Raw genomic sequence first — 22,566 nt, forward strand, 5'->3', positions numbered from 1 at the left:
ATGGCAAACCTTTTAGGGATCTCTTGCAGGGCAACCCAGCCCCCCAGACTGAATGTGGTGTCCCACACCCCTATTTTGGGGGAGGGGGCCAGAGTCCTAGTCCCAACCAAGCCACCTTTTGGTACCACCAGACCTGCCACTGGACCCAGCCCCATGGTGAGGGAGCTGCTGCTGAAGAAGCCCAGGGGGGAGGTAGCTCAGAGATTGAGTGCCCCCTACTCAGAGTTGGAGGGCAGGGACCAGAGGCTCCCAGCTGGCTTGAGCTTGGAGGGTGCAGGGACCTGCAGACTCAGGGACCCACCCCTATCTCTGGTCTCTCCAAGGGCTGGCTGAGGGAGGGGGCTGCTGCCCAGATAGGGGAGGGAGAAAGGAACAGGCAGGGTCTGAGCACTCTGCTCAGGGGAGGGAGTAAACACAGAGGGGTGAGGAAGGGTGCAAATACCTAGATGGGCACACAGAGATGTCTCTTCCTGCTGTCTTTGGCACCTGTGCCATAAGTTCACCATCACAGGTTTAGAATGAGGCCAGACCAAGAAAATAATACTTCACTAAGCTCTTTTCTCCACCCACTCTTCAGTTTAGGCTTGGTGGCTCTAGAGAAAAAGTTTTTTCTCCTTTACATTACAAAACTCTGATTTTATCCCCTGTTCTCTCAAACATTTCTCCTTGACCAGTCAAGTCTAGAGGTCTTAGAGTACTTATTAAGCACTTATTATTTATGTGTATGAGAGGGGCTGCAGAGTGGCATAAGTGGGATCCTAAGAAAGGCAAAAAGAAAAGAAAAAGTCTTTGCTCTTCATTACTTCATTCCTATGGAGGAGACAACATGAAAATAACTTTTTCTATACAAGATATATAAGGAGTAAATAGGACTAATCGCTGAGGTCAGCCACTCCTCATGTACATCTTTTCCCTTCTTCTCCAACAGGTTGCTCCCACAATCTAAATTCTAAAAGGACAGGAGAGTGAAAATCCTCTTATAAAAGGTGGGATTTCAGCTGAAATTGACCAAAATCATGGAAGCCAAGATGGATAGGTCACAAGGAAGAGCATTTTAGGTAGAGGGACAGACAGTAAAAAAGACACAGTCAGGACATGGAGTTCCATGTGCAAGGTACAGCAAGGAGACTAGTATCATTGTGTCATAGAGTAAGTAGAAGGAGAAGGTGTAAGAACACTTTTATAAAGGTAGAAAAAAGCTAGGTTGTGAAGTTCTGTAAAAGCCAAACAGATCTTGTATTTATTCCAAAAGATGAAAGGGAGTCACCAGAATTTACTAAGTGTATATGTAAAGAAGTTGGGCAACTAGGTGGTGCCGCAGATAAATAGTATAGAAGAAGAGAAAAGGGACCAGTATAAACCTGTGAGGGACACTCATTTTAGTAGGTGTGACCACAAATAAAATACAACAAAGGAAATCAAGAAGGAGTAGTCAGACGGGTAAGAGAAGAACTATAAAGGTACAAAGTTATAAAAACCTAAAGAGGAGAAAAGATAATAATAGCACTTTATAGCACTTTTGGGTTAGCAATCCTACAGCTAGTATTCAAAGCAGGATTATAGCTCAGGTCTTCCTGATTCCAAGTCCAAAGCTCTATCAACTATACTACCTAACTGTTACAACAAAAAAGGATGATTGATAGTCAAAGACTGCAAAGAAGTCAAGGACTATCAGGACTCAGAAAAAGTCATTTGATTTTGGAAGTAAGAGTTCATTGGTAACTTTGGAGAGGGCAGTTTCAGTTGAATGATGAGTTTGTGAGTCAGACTTCAAAGAGCTTAGAAGAGAGTGAAAGAAGAGGTACTATACTAGAGAAGACAGGAAGGACATTGAAACCTTGAAGTTCCAGAGCTGTGAGTAACCTTGACCATGTGTTCCCTAAAGGTGTACCTCACTACCACTCTTCCTGCAGATACTATATGCAATAGTGGTAAAGTACATCCCAGTCCATGGGAAAATGTTTTGTAGTTTCTATTCTTATCATGCCATCCAATGCCTTTCTTAAGAGCCTAAGGTGTCCAATAATAATGAATAAAAAAAATAATAATGAAATAATAATGAAATAACATTTATATAGCACACACTGTGTTCCAGGCACTGTGCTAAGTTCTTTACAAATACCTCTCATTTGATCCTCACAATAACATTGAGAGATAGGTATTATTATTATTCCAACTTCACAGATGAGGAAATGGAGGCAAAGAAAGATCAAGTCATGCAGCCAAGTCACTATGTGAGGTTATATTTGAAGTCAGGTCTTTTTGACTCCAGGACCAGCACTCTATCCACTATACCACCAAACTATTCCAAACTTTCAGTCTCTTGACTGACTGTTAAGAGGAAGAAAGCTGATAAGAGCTCACAAGCTAGAGCTTTGATGGTGCATGCCAAAGATGGCACACAGAGCTCTCTCTGTCTATTTTTAGCTAATCAAAACAAGAACTTAAAGTACCCCTACTTACCATTAAGTATGAGATTTCACAAGTCACTTACTAAAGTAAGTGACAACTCCAAAGTCCACTGCCCCCCTTTACCCCACCCTACCCCACCCTGCCTTGGGCAGTGCTAAGCAAATTGAAAGACTGCCACTGGTTTCTATGAAGAAGGGGGAATGACAGGAAGTGACAGGAAGTGGCAGGAAGTGACCTTAAAAATAGGAGGATAAAAAGAAGAGACCAGCATGGTGTAGAGGCATTCCTTTCCAGACTTCTGGGGAGATTAGTTCTGGAGATTCATTACCTTCCTGGCATTTGGAGAGATTGGTTCTGGAGATTTCTTTTCTGGCTTGAAAGAGACTTTTTCCTTGGATCCTTCATTGACTTGCTGGGTAAGTGACTGAGATTCCTGCCTTGGCTTTGGAGGAGGCTGCATTGGTGAAACCCTGGCTGAAGACACTACCAGGACTTCTGGATGAGGATTACTGGGAAATCCACATGGGGACAAGGGTTCTGGGGAAGCCCCTGCAGGGTTGAGCCTACTTCACTGGAGAAGTGCTGGTAGTCTTGTTAAAATCTGTCTCTTTAGCTACATCTTTCCACTTTCATTCTTTCCACTTCTTTGTAAATAAAGCTGCTAAAAGTCATTTTGACTCAAGCTATAATATTTTTAAATTGGTGACCACAATAATACTTTAGAATTCTCATATTTAGCATAAAACCTAAATTTAAACTCTTACCACATACACACACACAGAGAGAGAGAGAGAGAGAGAAAGATAGAGAGAGAGAGAGAGAGAGAGAGAGAGAGAGAGAGAGAGAGAGAGAGAGAGAAAGAGAGAGAGAGAAAGAGTTTGTTACTAGAAAGGCAGAGGGAGTCAGGTAGAACTTCTCCCTTCTCCCATCTCCACCACGCCTGGTGACATTTTTTCACATTAGCCACCCCTCTGCCCAACAGTTCAATGGGATCTTCCAGGGGGGTAAGGTGGGTGGCTCATAGGTGACAGAGCTAAAGAGGAGTAGAACATTCAGGCCACTCTCCTCCCCCTCTCTGCACTAAATGAGAGCATTCCTTACTTCACCTGCCCTTCTGCCCAGCAGCCAAATGGGAGTGCTTTCTCTCTCCACTATGTGAGGTAAGGAGGTGGGGGGGGGGGGTGGAGTACCTAGCACTCGGTGGTGAGGCAGGGCATGGTACACAGTCTCTAAAAGATTCTTTATATCTGAACTAGAGTATTAGGAATGAGTGCCTACAAGGTATCCCCAAGAGAGCCACCCTCTGGGGACTTAGCTAACTTAGCTCTTTTATCTCCAATTTGATTAGGTTTTTAGTCTATTTATAGGGGTTTACTTTTTTTTTAACCTTTTCCTTCTGCCTTAGAATTGATGCTAAAGATAGGTTCCAAGGCAGAAGAGAAGCAAGGACTAGGCAATGGGGATCAAGTGACTTGTCCAGGATCACATAGCTAAGAAATTTCTGAGGCCAGATTAGAATCCAGGATCTCCATCTCCAAGCCTGGATCTTTATCTGCTGAGCCATCTGGATGTCCCTAGGAGGTTAATTATATGAAATGCTTTCTAGGAATGGATTGAATTAATGTGTAATTTTTACTAGCCACATTAGTGGAGGGACTGCCACATATTGCTAAAAATTCCAGATTGGTTTACACATCATTGGTGGTATGTATTTTAAAACAGTTTATGTAATATAACTCAAAGATCACTTAGAGATCAACTAGTGAAATAAATAAACAAATAAATAAATGTAGTAGGTAGGGTTTAGGTTTGTAAGGTTTAGGTGGTTTTCTAGACACTAGATGAAATAGTCCTTAGGGCCAGTCCAAGGTTTGGGAAGGCTTCCAGGGAGAAACTGACAAGTTACCATCAGTTATAAACCAAGGTTTTATTTAACTAGGACAGGTAGGGGAAGGGGAAGGGGATGATCTTATTGGGTCTTAAAACTAATTCCTCCCACCAAAGTCCAATAGGATTCAAATAGATGTTCAATACACTTATCTCTACATACAGATCCCCAGCTACCTGTTCTATATCCTAACCAGAATTTCCACCCCACCCCCCACCTCTGCTAGTAATTCAGAATAAGGGAAAGCTGGAAGGTACATAGGTCCACTGGGTCAACAAAGGAGATGGCTCACAACAGTTATCCTCTGAGGTTGGCAGGAGTCCAGTAGAACCATAGCTATAGCAGGTATAAATCCAATAGGAAGGGGAGTAAGGATTTTACTCACATCATCCACCTGTAGAGTTTAAACCAAACTCAACCACTTCCTAGCAGGCGAAAGGCTTGCAGGATAAGTCCACACAGACAAGGTCTTCCTCCAGAGAAAGCAAGTTCAGAAACCCAACTGTCTCTTCAGAGTCACTGTCTCCAGAGTTCTGAAATTCTCTCTCTGCCTCTGCCTTGGTACTTCCTATTTTCCCCTCTTATTTCCCTAAAACAGTCCCCCCCCCTTTGCACAAAGCCAAAATAGTGTCATAAACAATATTTTGGTATTTGTGCACTAACAAACTTTTTATTTCCCCTAAACTAAAATTCTTACCCCAAATAATAAACAACCTACACTCATCTATCTTATCCTATCTAACACTACCTAGCTCTAGGGATTTAATCAAGGAAAAAGGAAAACTATACAATAAACAGTTACAAAGTTCAAAGTACAAATCAAACATATGCAACATCAAATAAGCAAAATTAACAAAAAACATCAAAATAGAAATACAAACACAAATGTCATGCAAAACATTACATTCATAAAATACTACTCTTATAAACTAATACAGAAAAATTCTATTACTATTGTAATGAATAAACAACAGTTAGAAATCTTGAAAAAGTACAATTAACACAACATTGTATAAATTTTTACACAAAAGTTAAACCAATCCATCAAACTTACTTACGCAAAATACATTTAAAAGTAGATGAAAATTTAAAATGATCTTATTCTAAATTAAAATCTTATTCCTATTACACAAAACTAAACTTTTACATAGAACTGTATATATATAAAAACTTAACCAGTATCAAATATTAACCATATACATAATTTTACATATATGCATATGCACACATTTAATGCATACATACAATATACATGTGTGCTAAACACATACACACTCAATATTTACACACATTTGCATATTTACATACACATAGTCTATAGTACAATATTTCAACCCTAACTATAATATGCACTGTTTACATATTTATGTGATATATGATCTGTAATATGTTATATGTTTTATGTAATACATGTTTGTTATGTATGTTGCAATGTAGTTTGTAATGTAAGTTAGTACCTTATCTTACCTTATCAACCCAAACTATCTAATTACAGCCCTATCTTAATAAAATCTCCTAAAACTAACCCCATCTAACTATGCTATCATTGTAATCTAACTAAATACTTTCCTAAGTAACTATCAGATACCTAATTATAACATTGTTATTACCTAACTATACATTGTCTCAGTCATTCACTAGTGAATCAATGTATCCTCACCATGTTTATGTTTTGTGTATGTTTTTGTTTTGTTGTTATTCATGCTATGTTATGTTACTGTTACTTGCAATATACCTACCAAAACTTCAGATATTCTTTCTTTTTATCTTGTTTGAAGAAATCTCTTCTCTGAAGTCCATGGTAGTAATATGTATTGTTGAATGTGTATGAATATATGTTATTACATTACCCAATATATATATTACAGTACCCAAATTCCTCAGAACATTAGATCATTAATCACTTGATCTTCTTCATTGTAAATTTTCTTTAAAGTTTTTTATCTGTGTAGCAATCCAGGTATACATTGTGATATTATTTTAAGAGTGCTCAAAAACTGACTCTTGTATGGCTTGTGATTGATTTTTGGAATCTTGAGTTAAATTGAACTTCAATCTTGCCAAATTCCTAGCCTTTCCCTAAGGCTACACTCCAGAAGACTGGTCAGCTATCTGTCTATTTACTTTACCTACAATGATCAATTAACATACGTATCATACATCCGTAGATGTCTTAGGCCATATCAGTTCCTGATCCAGGTGTTAGCTCTACCTAATGTTTAAGGTTCTAGCAGTTTGTATTTCCTAATGATTACCTCATAATGTTAATGTATCAAACCACTTGGCTCTCCCCTTCCTCCAATATGGTTGTAACCCCAATAAAAATAGCAATATGACAGTTGAGAATTAAGCTCTTGACCATCAAAGCTCTGAACCATCTAAGCCAGAAATTTCTGTCTGTGTGTCTTTATTCTCGCCTTATGTTCTCTTTCCATTAGTCCTTAACCCATAACCCATTTTCTCTCAGTCCTTGGTTCCCCTTTCTGAGTGTCCTACCCACTAGGAATCTTCGTGGAGTTGGTGGATGGCTTTAATCTGCTTAATATTTATAAATCTTTCAGTCTCTGTACAATGTCCTTCAATTTCTCTGAATCCTCTTCATCAGCAATGTTCTTCCATTCAAATGTCCTCTTCCACTGAAATGGCCCTCTCCTTACTGATCTTTTTGGCTGCACTCTGTTTGACTGATGAATCTCAGTTTTTCACAAACTCTTCTTCTTCTCCTTCTACATTTTGTACATTTTCATTATCAATTTCATGAGCTAATTAACATGCAAGCAATGAAACCATGAATCTCTTCCTAATAATTTTACTGAAGATGGTGAAACTAATACAATTGTATAAGGACCTACCTAACTCTCTTGTGTTGCTGATGTTTTGGCAAAATTTTTCACATACATCATATCACCTGGTTGAAAATTATGAAGAGAATAATCCAATGGAACAGATTGGATCAATACTCCCATATCATGCAGTTCTCTAAGCCATTGTTGTAATGCACTTAAATATGAAGCAATTTGACAATCTCCTCTTACGAGAGAAGTATAAACAGTCTTACAAGTCTTTGCTTGCAATGGAGCATGTTCAAAGAGCATTTCATAAGATGATATTTGCAAATCTGCTCTTGGTCTTGTATGTAGGTAAAACAAAGCTATGGGAAGAATATCTGGCCATTTTAGATGAGTTTCAACACAAATTTTCCCCAACATAGTCTTGAGTTTCATATTCATACACTCTACTTGACCCAAACTTTGTGGATGATAAGGAACATTATACTTAGGTATTATTCTTAGATTCTCAAAGACTCTTTTAAGAATATCTTGAGTGAAATGACATCCTTTATCAGAATCTATAGTAATTGGTACACCAAACCTAGGAACAATTTCCTTAAGTAATACTTTCACCACAAAGCTAACTGTATTTGTAGTAGATGGAAATGCTTTAGGCCACTTTATTAATCTATCCACGATTAGAAGACAAAACTTGTATCTTCCAGCTTTTGGCATACTTATATAATCAATTTGCAAACTCTCAAATGGACAATATGCCAAAGGTCTACCACCTAAACCTTTCTTTCTGAATGCATCTTGATTGAATTTTTGGCAAATAGAACAACTACTACATATCTTATTAGCAACAGTACTTATTCCGGGTGCTATCCATTGCCTTTTTGCAGAATCTTCTACACCTTGAGTACCAAAATGTCCTTTTGTGTGAATGGCTTGACACAAATAGGTATAAAAATCTTTTGGTAACAGCAGTTTTCTAGTGTCTGCAACTCATATTCCAAGTTCTTTCCTTGCTCCAAACTTCTCCTTCCATTTCTGCATTTCTGAGTCTATATAAGCTCTTTCTAAATCATCCTTGTCCACAAAAAGGATTTGCCTTGCCTCATGAAGGCGAACAGCTGTTGGCTGTCTCTGTGCAGAGGAACAGAAAAATAGGCTGAACAGAGATCAATGACTATGAACCAAGAAGCTGTGTTTGGTATGGCTGTTAAGATCTGGGATGGGCTAGGAACCACGCCATAGGTTTTCTTCACATGGTTATTAACAGCTCTTAGATCTTGTACCTATTGCCATTGAGTCTTCTCATCAGGAGTTAATGTGGCTTTCTTCACAGGCATGATAGGGCTGTTAAACTGTGAGGAACCATATCTTAAAATTCCTTGTTGTAATAAACTCTCTATGATGGGTTTTACTCCTTTGATAGCATCCTTGCTCAATTTAAACTGAGGAATTCATGGTGGTAATCCTTCCTTAACTTCTATTCTCACTGGCTCAGAAGACAAGATTCTGCCCACATCATTTGAATTTTTAGCCCATACATAGTCTGGTATATCATCAGGAACCTGATAAATACTGTCATTTTGATGGTATGTTGGTTCCTCACTCCATGGGTCTAAAAACAAAATGGGATGATGTTTCAGAGATCTCTTAGGTAAATGAAGATAGATATGCCCATCTGGTTGGCATTGGATGGTAGCAGCTAATTTACATAAAAGATCCCTCCTGACTAGATTGAAAGGACACGATGGCATTAACAAAAAAGTGTGATCTCCAGTGAGAGGGCCGAGTTTTACCATTTTGGCCTTGAGCTTTGGGACTTGTTGTGCTAGCCCTGAAGCACTTCTCACCCTCAAACTGCCCTGATATTTACATCCTTCTGGAGCCTGACAGAGAACAGAAATTGTAGCTCCAGGGTCCAGGAGCGCATCATAGACAACCCCCCCCCCCCAATTTTCAGGATAACTAGGGGTTCCCTGTGGCTACTGGACTTAACTGGGACTCAGGATAATAGAGAATCCTCAGTAGATTGCATATATTCATTTTGGATCCAGTCTTGCGTATGGTCTTGCACAAGCACTTCCTCAAGTCTTGTGTTGTCATTGTCAGCTAAAACTTCTGCAGCACAATCAGAAATTCTGTGTCTGGGAGAGTCATTGTAGAATGTTGGACTAGAAAGCAGCTGGCTTCTCTCCCCCACAGCAGTGTGAGAAACTTCAGAATTCTGAGCATCAACTGACTTAAGGCTAGAGCAGTGGAAATATCACTACTCCTAACTCCTTCTCTGTTGTTTTGAGTTCCACAGTCTTCAAGTGTAGAAATTTTCCCATCAGATGTGTCAGGGAATGTTTGAAAGATAGTTTGTATTCCCTTCAACACTTCTGGTTCATCACCCAACTCAAAGACTGTTTGGAGTTCACCATGTAGCCCTGCTGTCAGAGTGACTGATGGTTGTTCTAGGCTGGCTTCAGCCACCGAACAGGTTTCAGTGATGTTACTACTGAATTCATCAGTTATATCAGATAACATATTAAGATTCTCTCTCTCCCCAACCTCCAGGTGAAATTTGGTAGCTAAGGGATTGAGAAAACTAACCAATGAATTCTCTGTATTACTGCTCTCACTCAGTAACACAGTGCCCTGCTCTTCAAAAGTCAAGCCTCGGGGCAGCTGGGTAGCTCAGTGGATTGAGAGCCAGGCCTAGAGACGGGAGGTCCTAGGTTCAAATCCGGCCTCAGACACTTCCCAGCTGTGTGACCCTGGGCAAGTCACTTGACCCCCATTGCCTACCCTTACCACTCTTCTACCTATAAGTCAATACACAGAAGTTAAGGGTTTAAAATAAAAAAAAAATTAAAAAAAAAAAGTCAAGCCTCTCTGAACATTCCATTTGGCTGTCTTTCTAGTCATATCTTGGTTTTTCATGTCTTGAGCAAATGAATGGTGTAGTACTTTGAGACATTAACTCCTTTAGGGTTACAAATGATATTTCTTCATGAATACATTGTAAATCCCTATTACTTTCTTCTTTATCCAAGCTATGTTGTTGTTTTAAACTTGGAATAAAGATAGAAGTTTGAGATTTCGATGACTCCAAGCAAGATTGCAGTGCTCCTGGAGATAAGCTATTACATATTCTTCCAATCCTATTGAGATGGAATGTGTAAGATGACCCCTTTTATAGTCATCCTTATCTGTCCCATAAATCTCTTTGTGCATTTGCAATATGTCTACCCATTCTTGGTCTTCTGTATCAGAAATGTCATTGTTTTCTGTGCAGCTTGCTATAGACATATACTCTCCCATGCCCAGGCTTTTAGAAACATCCATTAGTCCTAGATTCGATTCACACACATCATTTTTGGTCAAGTCAGTCATTTTTGATACAGAAGCCTCGGTTCATAAGCTCTTTGGAATTTCACCTTCTGCCAAATACCTCTCCATCTGATTTAATGATGAGGATTGGCCAAACTTTTTACAGGTATGAGAACAACATGGTTCATTATATTTTGCACTCTCTACTCTTGTTGGACCATCTGGAATTGTAGTAAGTTTTCTTGGTGTTCATGTCTCTTTGGCTTGCGTTGTTATTGTCATTGCCAAAGTCAAATTGTTGCCTAAATCTACATTGCTGTACTATATGACCAACTCTTCAGCATAGGAAGCACCTCCAAGAAGAGTTTTTAGGATTGAAGTTGCCAGAAGTTGCCTGGATTGACTATGCTCCCTGCTGGCCTGGAGAGCGAAGTTCTTTATCTCCTCAATTTCTTTGTCCTTTCTAGCCTGCTTGAGCTGTTTCTTAAGATCTGCTATAATAGAATCCTTCTCAGTCACTTTGCCTAGCCGCTCAATTCAAATTTTCAAAGGGCCTTATGCTAATAATGAAACTAGAAGGAGGAAGGTGTTAGTTTTGAGTTCCTTATATGATTTGACATGATCAATGCCCTCCCCTGGCTGTAAAATGGTAATATCAACTATTGGGAGGACAGAGATGGTGGTTTCAGTCCCTGTGGCTTTATCATGAGTAGTCCTATCACTTGTTGTTGCCTTGTTATTAGCCTTTGCAACTGTCCCAAAATGTTTGTATTCAATTATCTCTAATTGGAGAATCATATGGTCATCTAGGTCTTTCCCTTCCCTTATTTGTTTCACAACTTGGACCAACAGTTTCATCTGCTCAAGAACTTCCTGGGATATAGAGTCATTTGTATTCATTGTAGCACCAGATGGATTTAAATGAAAAAGCAGCCAGAGATGGGAACACACTTTCCTAACAGCCTTGAAACTTTGAAATATATAAAAAATAATTGCAATGGAAGTAGGGATGAAGCAAATAAATTCAGCCAAAGTCACAGCACACCATCTGTAACAGTCATATAGTTGTAACATATATAAAATAAATTGCGGGACTGTAACAAACCAAAAGTCAATCTCTCCCTGCATCACCGTCCAGAGAAGCAGGGAGAAGCTACTAATGATGAAGATCATCCTAGCTACAGCCATTGTAAAAGTATTCATTCCTGTGGGCTCTTGCCTAGACTGTGCTCACCAACTGTAATGAGAGAGTCAAAGGGCCTTATGCTAGTAATGAAACTAGAAGAAGGAAGATGTTAGTCATAAAGGTTTGGAGTGAGCTGTACCCGGGCTGAGCTTGAAACTGGTAATAAATGTATCAAGGATCCAACCCAGGTTGATTGAGTGTCAAGTGAACTCTCACTGCTAGACACCAAGCTCCTTTAAGATGTCAGATTTCCAGCCCCTTTCCTACTGAGGAAGTAGCTCACTATTGGTGTATCGTAAGTTGACAGGAAGTGAATATTGAACTTCCTGCCCTTCAGGAATGGAGTTTATACCTGCTGAAACTGATCAGAACGTTTCCTGTTGGCTGTCCCTACTTGGCCTTAGATAGAAGGGAGAAACCACAAAGTTCTCAGGTTAAGGCTAAGTGGTTTATTTATAATAGGAATAATGGAAACAAGGCAGTGGAAAGAGGGTTAGGAAATACTGAGAACTAAGGGTGAAAGGTTTATCTGACTCAGGTTGCTAATAGGTCTTGTCTGGATGCTCTTCTGCTGACCCATTGCAGGCAGCCCTGGGTCAGAGTGATGTGGTCTCTAGATAATAAATAAAGTTGATCTTTGGCTAAAGGTTTGCCAGTAGTGCTGATAGTGTTGATAAATTGTTCTGTAGAATTGGTTTAACCCTATCCTAGGCCTACAACTACCCACGCTCCCATTACTACCACCCAGGGCCCCAAGGGGTATGAGGTAAGCTAGAGGTCAGGGGAGAAGTCAGGAAAGAACAGAACTTAGCCCTGGGTCTCCAGGGCTTTATATACCCTTGGCCCAGCTGGCAGTTGGTGTTTGCCTGGTGGCTCATGCCATGGTCAACATTCCAACCAGGGCAACTGACAGGTTGCCCCAAGCCAACATGGCAGTGTTAATAATCCTATGTTACAAATGACATGGTCTTTGAAAAACAAAAATTGTAGTTCATGCAAAGGCAATGGGGAAGTATGTGATGGACAGCAACATACAGTATATCCTGTGTAAGGGGAAGAGCCCAAGGATTGTTTCTTATTTCTCCCAAGTGATTCCTAGGGTCTTGACTGGAAGACTTCCACCAGCCTGCTGTTAGATTCTGAAATTACTGGGTTCTAATTTTAAGGCATCTTATTGGTACAATATATAGAGTACTAAAATTAAAGAGTCAAGAAGACTTCACTTCAAATTCTGCCTCAAACACATATAAGCTTGTGTGACTAGGCAACTTATTTAACCTTTGTTTGCCTTAGAATCTTCATTTGTAAAATGGGGTTAATAATAGCACCAACCTTGAAAAATTGTTGTGAAAGAATAAAATAACATTATTTTCATAAAGCATTTTTGAAACCCTGAAGCATCATTTAAATATTAGCTATCGATAGAGGCGGGGTTAAGATGGCAGCAGAGTAAAAAGCAACTTCTTGACCTCTCTTAACCCACGCATATAGGACTCCTCAAGAAGACATAAAAACAAATCCAGAGGAAAGAAGGGACCCCACAACAGGGCGCAGCATCGAAGGTATGTGGAATAGGGGCATTTTCATGCTATAAAGAGGAGAAACAGCTCTCACAAAAACACAAGCAGACCAACCCCCTCCCCCCACCCCCACACCACCTACAGTGCCAAAGCCAGCACACGAGTTAGCAAGTTTGGGGCACCCATTAAGTCACTGACAGGTCACCAGGGCTTGTTCCTGAGAGCAGCAAGACTTAAGACCCCAAAAGAGACTAAAGAACTCACGGACTCTGAACACAGACCCTGAGCCCAGGTACAGGCGAAAGGGCTGACACAGGCATGGGCAAAGGCACGGGATAAGGGGTGGACTAAGGTGCAGACTAAGGGGCTGATTCTGAGTGCAGGAGCGGACCTTGAGTGGGGACCCAGTGCAGAGAGGTGCTTGACTGCAGAATCAGCTCCCTAAGACTGTTAAAGGAGCTTCAGGCAGAAGAACGAGCAAGAAGACCACCAGGAGGCTTGACCCAGAACAACTAGACTTGAGATCTCAGGAGTCTAAAGAGCACAGACAGATCCTGGGTGCAAGCATAAAGCTGAGAGGGCACTCAGCTTATAATGGCAAGCCAGAATCATCAAGAAAACCAGAAGAGAAAGATGAAGAAGAAAAAACCTTTAACACTTGACAACTTTTACACAGAAAAATCCAGACAACAGAGGAAACAGCAGAGGAGAACAAACAATTAACCATATCCAAACCTTCCCAAAACAATGAAAATGGGTCACAAGGTCTTGAAGAGTTCAAATCTGAGATCATGAGAAAGATGGAAGAGATCTGGCAAGAAAATAACAGATTAAAAGGCAGAATTTCACAATTGGAAAGTGAGGCAAGTAAATCAAAGACCAGAAATGACCAGATTGAAAAGGAAAACCAAAAGATTGTAGCCAAAAACCAGTCTCTAAAGGCTAGAATTGGGCAATTAGAAAAAGATGCCCCCAAATCAAAAGAATTAATAAGCAAATTGGAGACCAAAATCAAACAGCTAGAAAACAGGTCAGACCAATCTGAAAAGGAAAATCAAAAGCTTATAGCAGAAAACCAGTCTCTAAAGACAAGAATTGGGCAAGTAGAAGCCAATGATCTATCAAGACAGCAAAAACAAATAAAACAAAGTCAAAAGACAGATAAAATAGAAGGAAACATGAAATATCTCAATGAGAAATTGACAGATCAAGAAAACAGGTCTAGAAGAGACAATCTGCAAATCATTGGTCTTCCTGAAAAAGCAGAAATTAATAGAAATTTGGACTCCATACTAAAAGAAATTATTCAGCAAAATTGTCCTGAAGTTCTACAAAAAGAGGGCAATATAGACATTGAAAGGATCCATAGATCACCCTCTACACTAGACCCTGAAAAGACAACCCCCAGGAATATAATAGCCAAATTCAAGAGCTTCCAAGTAAAAGAAAAAAAATTTTATAAGAAGCCAGAAAGAGACAATTCAGATATCAAGGAGCACCAATCAGGATCACACAGAATCTGGCAGCTTCCACACTAAAAGACTGCAAGGCTTGGAATATGATATTCAGAAAGGCAAGAGAACTGGGTCTATAACCAAGGATCACCTACCCATCAAAACTGACTATATTCTTCCAGGGGAAAAAAAGGGGGAGGGAATTCATTAGGCCTTAAAAATAAAAATAGGGGAATAATAAGGGAGGGGGTAAAAAGGGAAGTAAATCAAGGGAGGGGACAAGGGTTACTGGCTTAAAGCAAACCACTGCTTTAAAAGGAAATAGTGTGAGAAGAAGGGATAGAATTAGGGGAGGACAGCAAAATGTTGGTGAATACACAACTGATAATTATAACTCTGAATGTGAATGGGATGAACTCACCCATTAAACAGAAGCAAATAGCAGAGTGGATTAGAAACCAAAATCCTACCATATGTTGTCTATAAGAAACACATATGAGGTGGGTGGACATACACAAGTTTAAAATAAAGGGCTTCAGTAAAATCTTTTGGGCTTCAAATGAGAAAAAAAAGGCAGGAGTGGCAATCATGATTTCTGATAAAGCCAAAGTAAAAATAGATATGATTAAAAAAGACAGGGAAGGTAATTACATGCTGATAAAAGGCAGTATAGACAATGAGGAAATAACATTGCTCAATATGTATGCACCAAATAGCATAGCGTCCAAATTTGAAAAGGAGAAACTGGTAGAGCTCAAGAAGGAAATAGATAGTAAAACCATACTAGTGGGAGATCTAAATATTCCTCTTTCAGAGCTAGATAAATCAAACCAAAAAATAAATAAGAAAAAGGTAAGAGAGGTGAATGAAGTCCTAGAAAAATTAGATTTAATAGATATGTGGAGAAAAATAGATAGGGACAAAAAGGAATACACCTTCTTTTCAGCTGCACATGGTACATTCACAAAGATTGACCATGTAATAGGGCATAGAAACATTGCAAACAAATGCAGAAGAGCAGAAATAATAAATTCTCAGATCATAATGCAATGAAAATAATAATTAGTAAGGGCACCTGGACAGGAAAATCAAAAACTAATTGGAAATTAAATAATATGATTCTCCAAAACCAGCTAGTCAAAGAAGAAACCATAGAAACAATCAACAATTTCATTGAAGAGAATGACAATGATGAGACATCCTACCAAACTCTGTGGGATAGAGCCAAGGCAGTACTCAGGAGGAAATTTATATCCTTGAGTGCATATATTAACAAACTAGGAAGGGCAGAGATTAATGAATTGGGCATGCAACTTAAAAAATTAGAAAGAGCAAATTAAAAATCCCCAGATGAAAACTAAATTAGAAATACTAAAAATTAAGGGAGCAATTAATAAAATCGAAAGTAAAAGAACTATTGAATTAATAAATAAGACTAAAAGCTGGTATTTTGAAAAAACAGATAAAAGAGACAAAGTACAGGTCAGTCTAATTTAAAAAAGGAAAGAGGAAAACCAAATTGACAGTATCAAAGATAAAAAGGGAGACCTCACCTCTTATGAAGGGGAAATTAAGGCAATCATTAAAAACTATTTCGCCCAATTATATGACAATAAATATAGCAATCTAGGTGATATGGATGAATATTTACCAAAATATAAATTGCCTAGATTAACAGCAGAAGAAATAGAATACCTAAATAATCCCATATCAGAAAAAGAAATTGAACAAGCCATCAAAGAACTCCCTAAGAAAAAATCTCCAGGGCCTGATGGATTCACAAGTGAATTCTATCAGACATTCAAAGAACAACTAATCCCAATACTATACAAATTATTTGATATAATAAGCAAAGAATGAGCCCTACCAAATTCCTTTTATGACACAAATATGGTACTGATTCCAAAGCCAGGTAGATCAAAAACAGAGAAAGAAAACTACAGACCAATTTCCCTAATGAACATAGATGCAAAAATCTTAAATAGAATACTAGCAAAGAGACTCCAGCAAGTGATCAAGGGGATAATCCACCATGATCAGGTGGGATTTATACCAGGAAAGCAAGGATGGTTCAACATTAGGAAAACCATCCACATTATTGAGCATATCAACAAGCTAACAAACAAAAATCACATGATTATCTCAATGGATGCTGAAAAAGCCTTTGACAAAATACAGCACCCATTCCTATTGAAAACACTGGAAAGTATAGGAATAGAAGGACCTTTCCTAAAAACAATAAACAGTATATACCTAAAACCATCAACAAGCATCATATGCAATGGGGATAATTAGAAGCCTTTCCAATAAGATCAGGAGTGAAACAAGGATGCCCATTATCTCCTCTATTATTTAACATTGTACTAGAAACACTAGCAGTAGCAATTAGAGTAGAAAAAGAAATTGAGGGTATTAAAATAGGCAATGAGGAGACTAAGCTATCACTCTTTGCAGATGATATGATAGTATACTTAAAAAATCCTAGAGAATCAACTAGGAAGCTTGTAAAAATAATCAACAACTTTAGCAAAGTTGCAGGATACAAAATAAATGCACATAAATCATCAGCATTTCTATATATTTCCAACACATTAGAGCAGCAAGAAGTAGAAAGAGAAACACCATTTAAAATCACCCTAGATAACATAAAACTCTTAGGAATCTATCTACCAAAACAAACACAGGAATTATACGAAAACAACTACAAAACATTTTCCAAACGATTAAAACTAGATCTAAACAATTGGAAAAACATTGATTGCTCATGGGTAGGATGAGCTAACATAATAAAAATGACCATTCTACCCAAATTAATTTACCTATTTAGTGCCATACCTATCAAACCACCAAAAAACTTCTTTACTGAATTAGGAAAAACTGTAACAAATTTCATTTGGAATAACAAAAGATCAAGAATATCAAGGGAAATAATGAAAAAAAATGTGAAGGAAGGGGGCCTAGCAGTACCAGATATTAAACTATACTATAAAGCAGCAGTCATCAAAACAATATGGTACTGGCTAAGAGACAGAAGGGAGGATCAGTGGAATAGGCTTGGGGTAAATGACATCAGCAAGACAGTATATGATAAACCCAAAGAGCCCAATTTTGGGGACAAAAATCCACTATTTGACAAAAACTGTTGGGAAATTTGGAAAACAATATGGGAGAGATTAGGTTCATATGAACATCTCACACCCTACACTAAGATAAATTCAGAATGGGTGAATGACTTGAATATAAAGAAGGAAACTATAAATATGTTAAGTGAACATAAAATAGTATACTTCTCAGATCTCTGGGAAAGGAAAGATTTTAAAATCAAGCAAGAGTTAGAGAAAATTACAAAATGTAAAATAAACTATTTTGATTATATAAAACTAAAAAGCTTTTGTACAAACCAAAACAATGATCAGAAGGGAAACAACAAATTGAGAAAAAAATCTTTATAACAAAAAACTCTGACAGGGGTCTAATTACTCAAATATACAAGGAGTTAAATCAATTGTATAAAAAATCAAGCCATTCCCCAATTGAAATGGGCAAGAGACATGAATATGCACTTTTTTGATAAAGAAATCAAAAGTATCAACAAGGACATGAGAAAGTGTACTAAATCTCTAATAATTAGAGAAATGCAAATAAAAACAACTCTGAGGTGTCACCTCACACCTAGCAGATTGGCTAAAATGAAAGAAGGGGAGAGTAATGAATGTTGGAGGGGATGTGGCAAAATCGGGACATTGATGCATTGCTGGTGGAGTTGTGAAATGATCCAACCATTCTTGATGGCAATTTGGAACTATGCTCAAAGGGCTATAAAAGACTGCCTGCCCTTTGATACAGCCATACCATTGTTGTGATTGTACCCCAAAGAGATAATAGATAAACAGACTTGCATGAAAATATTTATAGCTGCACGTTTTGTGGTGGCAAAAAACTGGAAAAGGAGGGCATGCCCTTCAATTGGGGAATGGCTGAACAAATTGTGGTATACGATGGTGATGGAATACTATTGTGCTCAAAGGAATAATAAACTGGAGGAATTTCTTGTGAATTGGAAAGACTTCCAGGAACTGATGCAGAGCGAAAGGAGCAGAGCCAGAAGAACACTGTACACAGAGACTGATATACTGTGGTAAAATAGAATGTAATGGACTTCTGTACTAGCAGCAATGCAATGACCCAGGACTATTCTGAGGGACTTATGGTAAAGAACGCTACCCACATTCAGAGGAAGAGCTGCAGGAGAGGAAACACAGAAGAAAATCAACTGCTTGAATATATTAGTTGATGAGGACATGATTGGGGATCGAAAGTACCACACCAATGCAACTATCAACAATTTGGAAATAGGTCTTGATCAATGACACATGTTAAAACCAGTGGAAATGCATATTGGCCAGGGGAAGTGGGGAAGTCGGGGGTGGGGGGTGTGAAAGGGAAAGTAAGAGCATAATCATGTAACCATGTTAACTTTTCTAAAATACAAATACTAATGAATGTTTAAAAAATAAATATGAGCTATCATTACTAGCTATTGAATTGGCCTCCTATTTTAACAGCTAGATTGCATAATGGTTAAAGCACTGATCCTTCATTCATGAAGACCTGAGTTAAAATTGAGCCTTGGATACTTAATAACTGAATGACTTGACCAAGTTACTTCTCTCTACCTCCACTTTTTCAGTTGTAAAAAACAAAAAACAACTGTAAAACGGGGCTATTAATAGTTGTAAGTGTCAAATGAAATAATATTTGCAAAGACCTAGCACCATGCCTGGCATGTATTTGGAGCTTTATAAAAGCTAGTGATGAGTTGCAGTCAGGTGGCTCAGTGAATTGAGAGCCAGGCCCAGAGATGGGAGGTCCTGGTTTCAAATCTGGTCTCAGACACTGTCCAGCTGTGTGACTCTGGGCAAGTCACTTAATCCCCATTGCTTAGCCCTTACTGTTCTTATATTGATTCCACAGTATTAATTCCAAGATGGAAGGTGAGGTTTTTTAAAAAAAATATTATAATAAAAGCTAGTGATGATGATGATGACAATGATGATAATACAGAGCATCAAGGCTGATCAACCCACATGAATATATTTCTTATACAAGTTTACTTCAGCTCATCCAATGACTGTCAGGGTCTTCTAATCAGAGTTTTCATATTCAGATTAAATACTCTTGATTGATTGCTTGAATAAAGACATTTATGCTTTTTCCACCTTTATTCTGACTGGTAGCATCATGTCATTTACTATAAGTGGGGAAGATTAATTGATCAATTGATTCAATCAACCCCAACTATTAGAAAAGGAAAATTTTATCTTTTCAGGACTTTTTCAGGACCTCCTCAGATGAAGTAGATACAAAAAGTTCTTGCCTTCAAGAAGGGAAGCTGAGAAGAAGGAAAGAAGGGGAAAAATCCACATTCACCAAATACGTTTACCAGAAGGAAATTTGTCATTTTAAAATCAGCATTATTTTCTGAATCATCAGTATTGGCCATTTTATTTTTAGATTTTTGTTCATTTGTTTTTAGGGGAGATTACATTTTTATTTTGACATAATTAGCTTCCTTTGTAATTAAAAAATTTTTTTATTTACTTGTAAAAGTTTTAACATTTTTTAAACTTTTGAGTTCCAAATTTTCTCCCTTCCTTCCTCTGCTCTCACCTCATTTACAAGGCAAGTAATTTGATATAGGTTATGCAATGCAAAATATGCAAAACATATTTCCATATTTGTCTTGTTGTGAAAGAAAACACAGATTAGGAAAAATAGAGAAAAAAATGCTTTAATTTACATTCAGACTCCATCAATTCTTTCTCTGAAAATGGATAGCATTTTTCATCATGTGTCTTTTGGATCTTAGATCACTGTATTGCTGAAAATAGCTAAGTCAGTTGATTATTTTATAAGATTGTTGTTAATGTGTACATTATTCTCCTGGTTCTGCTCACTTCACTTTGCATCATATGATGTAAATCTTTCCAGGTTTTTTTGGAAAGCATCCTGCTCATCATTTCTTATACATAATAGTGTTCCTTTACAATCATATACCATAACTTATTAAATCATTACCCAGTTGATGGTAAATTTCTCAATTTCTATAAAAAATAGATGCTAAAAGTTTGTTTGTACATATAGATCCTTTTCCTTTTCCTTTGACTTCTTTGGACTATAGATCTAATAGGAGGAGGAGGAGGAGGAATGTAAGTAATACTAGGAGGAGTCGTAGTAGCTGGATCAAAAAGTATGCTTAGTTTTATACTCCCTTGAGCATAGTTCCAAATTGCTCTCCATTGTGATTGAATCAGTTCACATCTCCATCTACAATACATTAGTGTCCCAATTTTTCCACATCCCTTCCAACATTTGTCATTTTTCCTTCCTATCATGTTAGACAATCTGATAGGTGTAAGGTGGTATCTCTGTCTCAGCAATTTCTTTATCATGTTCATGCACTTGAGAAAACAGAAGTTTTGCCCAGATGAGAATAAGATTTGACATATCATCACATATTAGTTAATTCTGGATTAGGTGTATGTATCCAAGATACCAACAAATTCTTCTCAAGTACTTCAATCAATGAAATCCAGAGCAGCCCAGAAACATGAGGTCATCAAACACTGTAGCAGATATTTATACACCTTGCCACAATGTTATAAGATGTTTTACTCTTAATCTCTGACTCGAAATATGAATAGTCTGATAACTTTTTTCTGTTTCTTAGTAAAATTTCATTTTACCTTTTCCTGTATTATGGGAAACTATATTATTGGAGAGATGAGGCACCATAAAACAATGGAAAGAGCTCTGGAAGCAGAAGATATGGGTTCAAATTCGTCCTCAAATGCTTATTCCTTATGTGACCTTGAACAAATCATTGATGATTACATATTTCTCCTGTAACTGGAAAACTACAAAAAGTACAAGTTATCTCAGAGGACACTAGAAAAAGCTCTCAGAAGTAATCTAACATTGAGGAAGATGGTTGTACCCCTTTCTCAAATTCAAGAAAAAGAATAGGAAATGGTCAACCCTCTCCTATGGCTTCTTTTTTATTTATATCCTTACCTTCTGTCTTAACATCCATACTAAATATTAATTCCAAGGCAGAGAGCTAGGCAGTTGAGGCTAAGTGTCTTTCCCAGGGTCACATAGCTAGAAAGCTTCTGAGGCCAGACTTGAACCCAGAATCTCCCTTCTCCAGGACTGGATCTCTATCCACCTACCTGCCCCCAAAGCTTCTTTCAGATCTTTTTTTGTCCATTTATGAAAAGGACACATTTTTCACTTTTTTTCAATGTACTGATCAGTTTTGTTGTCTTTTTCTCTTATTCCTCTTTTCCTTTCTTTAAAGATCTTCATTGTTACAGCTCTCAGGGAGCAGGGAAGTGAAGAGATGCAGGGGGGGAAATTTAAGTAATATGATAAAAAATATTGTATCATGAGTTTCTAACCACCCCCCTCACTTTCTGAGGGTCAAATCTGTTATATTTTACCTCATTCCCCAGCCCTAAACATACACTGAAAATACCCTCCCTGAGTACCCTAAAGCTTTTAAACTCTGATACTCTTAATTTCATGGCTAGACAATACACAATGTCCATTGCAGTTCTCCTGTCTCCCAAAAGCAGATCCCCAGTATCCTCCACATGCATGACTTCATCTTAGGTGATTTGGGCACCTCCAATTGTGACAATACCAATAAAATGTACTTTTTAGAAAAAAAGGAAATCTTTATCAATGTATAGGTAGAGAATCCTCTGAAAAAATCTGTTCAGCATGAATGTAATATGAATAATATAATAATATAATAATGAATAAAATGAAAAATACAAATTTGACTGCCAAACTTGACAATTCAACAAACACTTATTAGTTTCAAGTGTGCAAATGGTCAAGCTTATGCTCAAGAAAACTCAAAACGGAAAGGGAAAAGGATTCTTGCCCTCATGTAAATCATAGTCTGTTGAAAAAGTTGTCTTCAATCATCACCTCCAAT

The 22,566-nt window shown here is 37.9% G+C and overlaps 1 pseudogene; it reads left to right on the forward strand.

Annotated features, from left to right (window-relative positions):
- The window catches only part of LOC123246242, a 194,633-nt pseudogene continuing 172,067 nt past the window's right edge, over positions 1-22,566 (forward strand).

Source organism: Gracilinanus agilis, chromosome 4 (genome assembly GCF_016433145.1).
Source record: "Gracilinanus agilis isolate LMUSP501 chromosome 4, AgileGrace, whole genome shotgun sequence".
NCBI classification, from domain to species: domain Eukaryota; kingdom Metazoa; phylum Chordata; class Mammalia; order Didelphimorphia; family Didelphidae; genus Gracilinanus; species Gracilinanus agilis.